General features: G+C 43.5%; 1 long non-coding RNA gene across 1 annotated transcript; it reads right to left on the bottom strand.

Annotated features, from left to right (window-relative positions):
• Window positions 1–335: 335 nt before the first annotated feature.
• Window positions 336–9951, bottom strand: LOC308436597. Its single transcript, XR_013975533.1, has 4 exons — window positions 9841–9951; window positions 7641–7795; window positions 6930–6982; window positions 336–1973 (listed from the first exon to the last, which is right to left on the bottom strand). It is a non-coding gene; the product is annotated as an uncharacterized lncRNA (long non-coding RNA).
• Between the last annotated feature and the right edge of the window lie 1158 nt (window positions 9952–11109).

The following is an 11109-nucleotide window of genomic DNA, read 5'->3' as shown; positions in this document are numbered from 1 at the left end:
TGAAAGCTGTCTATATATTTGCAGATATATCAGGCATCAAATGAAATCCATCAATCTGAGCAGAAAATACAAAGTAATTGCTCTGGCCACGGGTCATGTGTTACTAGGATGGGTGCTAAAAAAATATCCCTGGAGACACATTTGTGCTCACTGGATTTGAACAAAATGAGGAGCTCGTGTGCACTGGGACTTGAGAAAGGCACTGACTGAGAAATAGTTACTTGTAATTAACGTTGACGTTTGTGTGGATCTGGATGACCATCTCTGGAACAAAGACTTGAAAATCTAGATCAAGGGAAAAATATGGAATAAAAGCAAGAGAAGATATTTACAGGTGTGTGTGTGTGTGTGTGTGTGTGTGTGTGTGTGTGTGTGTGTGTGTATGTGTGTGTGTGTGTGTGTGTGTGTGTGTGTGTATGTGTGTGTGTGTGTGTGTGTGTGTGTGTGTGTGTGTGTGTGTGTGCTTGCTACTAGCCAATGGCCTCTGTGGAAACTAGAGTATGGAAGAAACTGGAGATACAGTTGGTTTTAAGTAGTCAGATATGGATGCTAGCAAATCAGATCTCTTAAATGGCAACCCATCTCTCTATCTCTGGTTTGTTTGTTCATTTGTTTGTTTGCTTATTTTAATTCTGTATATAGGGTGCCATTTGTGGTATTCTTATATCCTTTCTAGTGAAAATATAACCAGATATTCAGAGGGAGAGGAAAAATAATTTGTGACCTCTTTTAGTTCCTATTAAAGGGTTTTTAACTGAAACCAGAGTAAAATGAAAAGGGGGACACTCTTGGGGACCAATGACAACAGATTTTATCGATCCTATTTCAAACCTGTTATTACGAAAACTCTCTGCTTGTTGACTGCTTGTGGAACATGCCGTCCTTCATCTGCTATGCACAAAAGAGCCTACAAGTGCCTACCCTAGGTACATGGTGATGCTATCGTGTCCCAAAGACAAACTGGCCACAGTTATTTTTGTCTTCCATGGGAAAAGTGTGTCCTTGTACTAACACACATTATGAGAGCCTCAACCAAGCGAAAGAATTGATATAAGACATGCTTGGTATTTTAACCTCTGTTGTGGAGAAGACAGAGCCCAAATGTCCTTCAGACAGTACTGTCTACTCCTCTTCCCTTGGTTCCCCAGCCAATTAAAACCTTGGTCCAAGAGAGTTCTTTCTCTACATGTCAGGTATCTGTAATCTCTGGTATAAATATTCTATCACACCCAATATCCAGAGTGCAGAGACCTGAGAAAATTGAGAGGCAGCAGCCACACGTAATAAAGGTGTCAGCTCTTCACTATATACACAGAGAAGGCAGGTACCACATGGGGAATTTCCTCTTTCTCTCCCAGATGTAGCCTGGAGGTCACAATTACCTTATACCTGCTATGTCCTCAGTGATAATACCTTTACTGGCAACATGGCAAAATGGTCTATTTTAATAATTTGAGCCAAACATTTCATTAAAACAATTACCTCCCATGTGTTCCATCAGATTTTAGACTTACAAAGATGGAGCTTCTGATGTAAACTTGACTCGTCCCGTTACTATGTTGTACTTTTAGGCGTGCACTGGGAGAGAGTGACTTCTCGTGGACTGGGGTTCTTTATGAGTGACTGACAGAAACGATTGCTTAGCCTGGAAGTGGGTGTGAGGACCCGATGCATCCGTGACAACTACACAAGACATCTATACAAAGGCAACTGTCGCTTTTCTGTATATTTTTCTTGCTGTGCACATGCTTGTGGTGAGTGCAGAAGTGTTCTGGGGGGGCATCTCAACCTTCTCCATGTATCAGTCAGCAGCTCCCATTCTCATTAGCTGGACATCTCCCCACCGGTAGGATATCACAGAATCACAGTGGCTGTCACCATGGTCTTCAGTGTTCCCCGCATGTTAGGTTAGAAGACAGATGGTTTTTCTATCACAAAAAGATTGTCACTTCCACGTGCTGAAGAACAAAACACTATAAGAAGAGAAATGGGATTTTAAAATGAGAGAAATATTTTATGTACTCAGAAAGGGCACAAGTAAGCTACTTGTAGAATTTCTATAAGAAGAAAAAAAAAAGCATTTCCAAATATCTGGTACTCTTCCACTCTCCTCCCACAAGTGAATCTCAAGAATGCCTTTTCTTTTATGACAGTTAATAATGGAAAGATTCTGATCTTACTCCTCTGGAGAAAAAGTGAGAAATGACATGTTCAAAAATTGACATTGATCTTTTATCCAAATGTAGTGTGACTGATAAAATTGATTTCCTCCTCTCTATAAATGCAGTGTTCAGTCAAACGAGATTTGCTGGCAAGTTAATGGTGACTTTCTTCAGCCTGACTGAATTATGCAAACACCAGTTTGTTATTAACAAACATCATATGCATTCTTTGTATTTCCGTTTGATAAATAGCCCAGTGCTTTTGGTGCCGTTTAAATAGGAACAGGGTTTCCATTGCAAAACCAGAGGAATTATTCTTTTAGACAGGACTGGTAGTCTAGAGTTCTCGGTGTTAAAGCAGTGCACATCTATTTTAATATGTTAACTGCTTTCCAGTTTAAACAATATATATCTATATGACTATATATAGATACACGGCAATCTAGTGGCCAATGTGTTAGTTACTTCCCTGATGCTGTGTAAAGCCTGGTAGAAAGAATGCACAAAAGGAGGAGTTTATCTCTTAGCTCTGTCTAGAACACTGTAGTGGTAAGGATGGCATGTCAGGTGACTGGATCAGCAAATTGATTGATAATATTTCACAGGCACAAAAGAAACAGAGAATGATATGGAAATAGGCCAGGTTATCATCTCCATCCATCCCCAGGGGCATGCCTCCTGCTGCAAGTTTCCACCTCCTAAAGGCTCAATAACCTCAGCAGGAGAGACACTCATTGTGGACCAAGCACTCAAACACTGACCATATGGGGCGAACGATGGCGACCATACACTGAATCGCTATTTATACATGAGCTTGCCTGGGTGCTTCTGAATCCTCACATCTGAGTTGACTTAGTAGTCAGTGTTGCTCACCAACGTTCTGTTGCTGGGTATGCATTTAGTAATAATAATAATACTCTCCATAGAATCTGCGATTGAAATAAAGTCTGATCAAGTGGCTGGATATAAATAAGAAAGGCCATGGCAACAGGCACCCTCCGAAATGGGTAAGATCTAGACAGGATTGCTTCTGAACACCCTGAAAAGATGGAGTGCTCAGATTTGACCCACACTGGACGTGAGAGAAGCGATCTTAACTGTGATTAACGTGACTTCTGTTGAAAGAACACGTGGGGGCTCCAGGTGACACTGTCCATTCAGAGATGCAGAGATAAAATTTCTGCCCGGCAAACACCCAGAAAGTACATCACAGCTTTAAATTCTGGTGATACGGCATGTTAGGGAAAAGACGGTTTTCTTTGGCCCCCTTTCTCCCTTCTAGATTGCTGTGCTTCTCCAAGCGAAGGAAATGCCTGCTTCTCCTGAGTTCAGGCAGTTTATCAGTAATGTCTTCTCGGATGTAACTAATGATGTCCTCTTCAGAGCTCCCTCCACACCCCCACCAGTCAAGACTATTCTTCATGTCATAACTATGTTTCTCTAAAACATGTCTCATGATGCCACTTTCCAGGGGCAAGGCATCACAGCCTGGATTATTACAAGTTTTGAACTCACTAATGTGAACCCTTCCATGTAACAATCCACCATACTGACTTCCCCGTGGTTCCCATAATCCTTGGTGGCATTTTGTCCCTCACTTGAGAATGCTAACCATTTGGCACATTCTGGAAAGCTAGAGTTTCATTTAGTCTTTCCTTCAGCTTCTTAGGCATCCCCGTCATATGCAGGAAAAGATCAGTGACATAGGCAACAAAGAGATCTGTGACAAAGATGTTCTAAACCTCTATTCTTGGGAAACGGAGACATGAAACAGGCATTTATAGCTCCAATTCCTAGGTCTTATCTGTCATCTGTCTTCAAGGTGTGGGAATATACTGCCTCCTCGCCTACAACTTCAGTGCACCACAAACCTTTCAGAACGTTGTCTACGGTGTTAACATCTCCACTCTCGACTGTGAATTCATGTGGCGCAGTGTTGACGTTAGAAGGGGACTGCCCACGTGGTATTTTGAGGATACACAGAGACAATCACCATCAGTAAAGATGTGTCTTCCTGTGCTGAGACAGAACCCAAAGGCATTTTGAAAAAAAGTAGAGAAGAAGAAGAAAAAAATGTAGAGTATACCCACCCAGAATGAGGAAAGCTGTACAAGATAACCTTGTTCCAGGAGGACAAAAAGGAAATAAGGTCACCGAGAAATCGGTATCAATAAAACGCAGATTAAATACCTGGAGCACGAACACACGAAGACTCAATCTGATTGGTGGAGCTTTGTGGTTTCTTCCGGATCAAATTGCTGTTACTGATTCATCAGTAGTGTTTGCAAGTGGATTAAGCTGCTGGTGATGATTTGTGTGAACTGAACTTCTGATATCCAGACAATAAAGATTGGATTTGCTCCAAAAAACTATGTCTTAAGAGGTGCACACCCTCCTTTGCCCTGTTAACCTTTCCTTTCCACTACCTCTGGTGTGTGGTGGGATAGAAGGAACATTAAAGTGTTAAGGTATCTGTCAGAAGAAAAGAGTGATAAGAAATGAAAAATAAGGAAGGATGGTTCAAGGGAAATGCACAACTCAAGGTCATCAACTGAGGTGGAGAAAAAAGGCAGCTGGGGCAAGTGACTTGGATAATTGGTAGATCTGGGCTTCTGAGAGAAAAACAAAGACCAAGGGACGGATAACGGACCTCTATAGGCAGGGAAAGGCATTCTACAACCAAGGAAAATCACATCTAAAAAAGGAGAAATTTATTAGGACAGTAAGTAGTAATGAAGTTAAAGGAAAACATCCCTGAGATTTCAGAATAGAAAGCACAAAGATAGAGCATCACCTAATTGTAATGACAATTAAATGGTAGTATGAATATTCTGAAGATGTGTGACTCTTACTTTCAGAATCTCCAGAAGATGTTTAAAAAAAAAAGATCGTGGACCCTCACCCAAAAAGTAACCCCACACTTCCAAATATATGATCAGCAATCCTGAGATGTTACGTCGGATTTCAAAAGTACTCTCAACGTCTTCCACTCCTGGCAATTTGACATTTGTTGTTGTTCACTGTTGTGGTAGTGGTATAATACCTGAAGCTGTGTAACTTGAAATATGGGCTCATCCTTTTTCTTTCTTTTTTCCTGGAGCTGAGGGCCAAACCCAGGGCCTTGCACTTGCTTGGCAAGCGCTCTACCAGTGAGCTAAATCCCCAGCCCCATTACCATTCTTATGTTTGGAGAGCACACACAGCCATGATCCTGTATAGTGGTCACAGAGACAACTCAGTTGAGAAATGAAGCCTGCCTCATGCTGAAGGCACTATGCCTGTGGCACACTCACTCTGGAATATGACGTTCTCAAGAACAACAGACTCACAGGACCACATGCCCTCTTTACAAAGATGAGCCTTCCAAACATCTGAAGCAGAGGTCCTGTGGCCCAAATACCTTGCACCAAATATGTTCTTTTCATGTTTCTAATAGCTCAGTATTGTTCCAGTGGTACCAAGCTTGAAGCTCATGAACCTTTGTGGGGAAGATGATATCGACTGTTAATTAATTGGATTTAGAATCAACTAAGATAACCTCTCTATATGAGACTTGTACTGACTGGTTTTGTATATCAATTTGATACAAGCTGGAATTATTACAGAGAAAGGAGCCTCCCTTGAGGAAATGCCTTCATGAGATCCAGTTGTAAGGCATTTTATCAACTAGTGATCAAGGCGGGAGGGCCCAGCCCACTGTGGGTGGTGCCATCCCTGGGCTAGGAGACCTGGGTTTCATAAGAAAGCAGGCTGAGCAAGCCAGGGAAGCAAGCCAGTAAGTAACATCCCTCCATGGCCTCTGCATCAGCTGCTGCTTCCTGACCTGCTTGAGTTCCAGTCCTGACTTCCTTTGGTGATGAACAGCAATGTGGAAGTGTAAGCTGAATAAACCCTTTCCTCCCCAACTTGCTTCTTGGTCATGATGTTTGTGCAGGAACAGAAACCCTGACTAAGATAGGACTCTAAAGGCATTTCCAGGAAGCTATGACTAAGGAGGTAGGTCTTTCCCCAGAGCTGGGTAGCATTTTCTGGATGCAGCACATATATAAAGATGTCAGAAGTGAAAGCAACTTTGTTTCCTGTTAACTTCCTATTAATGAGTGAACCTATCCTGGCCCTGGTACAACCCTTTACCAACATCTGATATAAGAACTGCTCTGATATTCCTCTAAGATCAGCGAGTCTCCAAGGATCATCCAGCACCTTAGCAGCAGACTGGGACCATTGACATTTCCAGATTGTTTGACTGACTGCTACAGAGTTCTCAGACTCCCCAGTGTAAAGACAACCCTGTTGTGCTCTTCAGATGCTGTCCTGCGAAAGGGTTAATAGCCCTCGCTTGTGTAGAGACATTCTATGATTCTGTTCTTCCAGAGAAACCCAGCTTCTAAACATCATCAGGTCCAAATGAGGCAAAAGCTGTCAAGGTCACAGAAAACAGAGGTGACCCTTGCTCTTGTTGTCATCAATTTGGAAATCTGTGATCAGCAAATGCCAGCCTATGGTGCGTACTGGAGAGGAGGTAAGCGGAGTTTGAGGCACATGGCTAGTGAGAAGGCGAATACTGTTTGTTGGTGGGAGCAGGGCTAAGCAGAATGTCCAGTCCTGGGGTAGCAAAACAGTAAACCTCCAAAAGTTAGGACGAGGCTCATAAGATGATCAGTACAGCACTTCCCAAGGAGGAAAGTCTGGTTTTTTTCTTAAGTAAGTAATTGAAATAATTGCAACAAATATAGCAATTTAACATATGCCGCCTTTTATATTTACCTGCCATTCTTGAAATGCTCCCAGGATGCTGACATTTGATGTGCCTAGGAATTCTGAGGAAAAAAATGATGTCATTCATGTCCACAACTTGGGATCATTCTCCTTGAAAACCAACTTCTGTTCTGACAATCAGCTTTTGGGATTTTTGTCGGTTGGGAGCGCATTATCACATTAAAACCCAAAGGTCAGACATCTGTGAAACATTGTGTTAAAAGCCAAGAAGCTGAGGCACAAAAAATCCTTTCTGTCTCAACTCAATATAAATTGCAGATCAAACAGCGATCCAGGCTGACAATAGCTGTCCAGTCTGAACTAAATTGTATTCCATTTGACTTCTAAAATGTCACACTGGGTGTTACATGGGGCTTTAATTTTCAGCTTCCTAGTCTTGTTCCTGATATTTGTTCCTTCCAAATGTGCTCTCTGACCTTCAGATGACAGGATTTTTACTCCAGGATAAGCCAGTAAAGTCTTTGTTACATGAACTGTAAGGCATCACTTACTTACTGAGCTGTTTATTCTTTAATACACCTTTCCTTGGTAAGTAAACAATAAAAATGTAATTATAACTGAATATTTTAGTAGATAGTACCATATACATAAAATATTTTTTTTTATATTCTGTACATAAATTACTTGGTTGGTGGTGTATTTAAAACCAAAAACATGTTTTTGTCTGAGAGATAAAGGCTCAGGTGGTTAAGTATTTACCTTGCAGAGTATAGGTACAAAGAGCAGGTGTGGTGGCTTAGGCTTACATTGTCAGAACTGGGGCTTCACATCCAGGTGGAGGCCCAAGAATTTCTGCTCAGCCAGCCCAGCGTCCTTAAGGAGATCCAGGCCACTTCGAGACTTTGTGAATGACACTGAGGGAGGACACCAAAGGTCATCTCCTGGCCTTATCATGCATGTGCACACCTACAAACACATATGTGATCCCACATCTCTCACAAGCACATCGAAGGAGACAGTGTATTTTCTCCACCGATTCATAACCTCACAGCTATGACTAACCATACGAGTATATACTCCAAGTTTATTCTGTGATATAATGTATGAATATTAAAAGGAAACAGAAGACCATGTGGATACCTGAGTCGGGGACATTACAAAGTTGACATTGGGTATTGAGACCATTCGTGTAAACCTGAGATCTGGGAGTTGCTGCTTTTGCTAACTTGGGAAGTCACTTTTCTCTGTTCTGGTTTCCTCAACCACAAGACAAGTTTCATGATGTTTACTTCAAGGAAGAGGACTCAGAACCTTATCTGACACCTAAAGGATAAGACAACCACGTGGAACAGTTAACAAACGAACAAACATTGAGAGAGATGCTTGCTGCATAACACGAGTTAACGTCAAACCTTCCATTTTCCTGCCTCGGCCACTTGAGGGCCTAAAGTACAAGAGCGCACCACTCTGCCGGTAAGACTATTTAAAAGATATTTTTTTAAAAAGCTATTATTGTCAACATAGCTATCATCAAAGTGCATCTCACTTTCACTACCATACCAGGCAATTTCACATATTTTATGGTCATATTTCCAGACTGGGTAAACTGTTTATTAAGTGTACTAACCAGTTTGATCATTTAAAAGTTGTTGTTGTTATTATTATTATTATTATAGTCTGCACTATAGTAACCCTGGAGCACAGTTACAACCAGGCATGGAATCAGGAATCATTAAACATTGGCTAAAATATTCAGAGCATCACAAAGAAGGTCCCTTTGTGGCTGGGATGGTAAAGAATGCTTCAACCAGGGTGGAAACTTCCATTAAAAAGAAAGACAGACAACAGACAGACAGACGACAGACAGAAGGGAAAGGCAAGAAGAGGGGAAGGTAGGGAAGGAGGGGGGAGAGGGAGAGGAGGGGGAAATGAGGGAGTAGGGGAGGGGATGGGAGGGGAGGGAGGGAGAGGGAGATGAGCGAGAGGGAAATGAGGGAGAGGAGGGAGAGGGAGGAGGGAGAGGGAGGAGGGAGAGGGAGGAGGGAGAGGGAGGGAGAGGAAGGAGAGGGAGAGGGAGAAGAGGGAGAAGAGGGAGAAGAGGGAGAGGAGGGAGAGGGAAAGGGAAAAGAGGGAGAGAAGGGAGAGGGAGAAGAGGGAGAGGAGGGAGGGGGTTGAGGGGGAAAGGGAGAGGGGGGAGAGAGGTAAGAGAGAGGGGGGAGAGGGTAAAGAGGGGAGAGAGGGAAGGGGAGGGGTGAGGGAGAAGAGGAAGAGGGAGGAGAGAGAGGGGGGGACAACTACTATACTTCAAAATCCAGCTGCATCCAATCCTGCCCTGAAGACTCTAAAATCAGCCCTTGTCTGGGCCTGTTAGGAAGCCTGGCCTCCACAGATGGCTTATTCATTGACCATGGCTCCTAACCCTGCCTGCAGGAATTCCTCCTCTGACAACCACCCTCACCTCTGCCCCGGTTTGCTTTGCCTCCAGAGTGCAAAGGGAAAGCCAAGTATGGAAAGGGCTGGAGTCTCCTGCCTCATGTCATCTTCCTGCAGTTTCCCTGTGCTTTGACTTGCTCCATGCTACATCCGTGTATTCCTCCTTCCTTCCCTCCTGACTGTGTGTTACTCATGTCCATCCTCCCAGTCTCTCTTGTACTTCCATGCCCTATGTGCATAGAAGATGCAATGCTTCTGCCCCGCTTACATTTGGGAACCACAAATGAGGGGGAAACGTACCACGTTTGTCAGAATCTGACTCCTTTTCTCTAAACAGATGGTCTCCAACTGCTAGAAGTCCTGGAAAGGACCTTTCTTTCTTTCTTTCTTTTTCAGAAAAAAGTACATATAGGCTACATTTTCATTACTCCTTAAACCACTGAGAGACACGGGCTCGTTTTTATATTTACTGAGATATTCACTAGACACTTCACATAGGCTCCCCTTAAGATGGGTCAACTCTTACCTTCCTCCCTCAGCTTCTGTGTTATGGCGTCCATTTTCCTTCCGAGATCTCCCTTTGGAGAGAGATACGCTGTCCCCAGCGCACTTCTCTGAGATGGCTTCACTATGACCCTTACTCCAGCCAGAGGCCAGCCTGAAGACATTCAAGTCCCAAACAGCAGACTGCATTCCTGTTCCCTGACCCCACCCCCAACCACACCCAGACCTTCCAGCAGATGCAGCTCCCTTGAGTCCCAGACCTTTGATTTTTTCAGGGAAGAGTTTAACAGCAGCCTGTCAGCGCCACAAACTCCGGAAGACACACGTCAAACTTTCTGAAAATGCCTCGAGTGCTTTCTCTTGCCTGAACACGCCTGTCTTTCTAATTCCGCCCCACTTCCCTTGCTCCTCCACTGATGCCTGCTGTTCTGTTTTTTAATTTTTTTCCCCTGGTCCTCACAGGCTGAGGAAGACGCTCTCTTTAGACCACAGGAGCATGCTTTTAGCTTTGGGCCCTGAACAAAACTAAAATCCAAATTGGTGGGGGAGGGGGAGAATTCCAGTTACTGTTATATTTTTGAATACGAAATAGTCTCTTCCCTTTGGCTACAACAAAACCGCTCTCCTCAAATTTCCACTCACATCTGATCAGATTTGACACAAGCTGAGCTAGGAAGTCTGCATTCTGTGAAGCAAATTAGATCCCAATAGTCCTAAACAAGCTTTTTATTTTTGTGGTGGTTCAAGGCTGTGGCACTAGTCTGGGAAGCCTGTCGTTTAGGATGCTGCTCTCTGCCCCTTCCAGCATTTCTGAATCCTGCTGTGTAGAGGGCTGATCTGAACTTCATTCCCCATCTTTGCTTCCGCGCCTCTCCTATAAGGAAACCATCGTCCCTGGTCACACCAGTGTCTTGGGGGCTAAGAAAGTAGCTCTTGACAGAGTGCTTACCCAACCTGCCTACAGTCCACAAACTTGCCATCAGTGGAGGCCAGGTTGCCGCCTAACAGACCCTGGGAGCTCTGCGTGTGACCCAACACTAAATAAAAGTCCGGAGGCAGAAAGCGGTGAATGCTGGTCCTTACCCCTGTCTCCTTCCTGTCTGGTAGTTACTGTGGTTCTTTCCCACGTCGATTAAACTAATCTAGAAAACCCGTCAGAGACTTATCTCTAAGGTGACAACGTGGATAGTCAGTAAAACACATTCACACCATCCAAGAAATATTCTCACAGGAGGAAAGTGAATCTGATGATGAGATCTCATTCATTTTCCACACAGACATCTTAGAATCA

This window comes from Micromys minutus (assembly GCF_963924665.1).
Source record: "Micromys minutus genome assembly, chromosome: 25".
In the NCBI taxonomy this organism is placed as follows: Eukaryota; Metazoa; Chordata; class Mammalia; order Rodentia; family Muridae; genus Micromys; species Micromys minutus.
The sequence above is the reverse complement of the archived record's forward strand: the minus strand, read 5'-3'. Positions and strand labels throughout refer to the sequence as shown.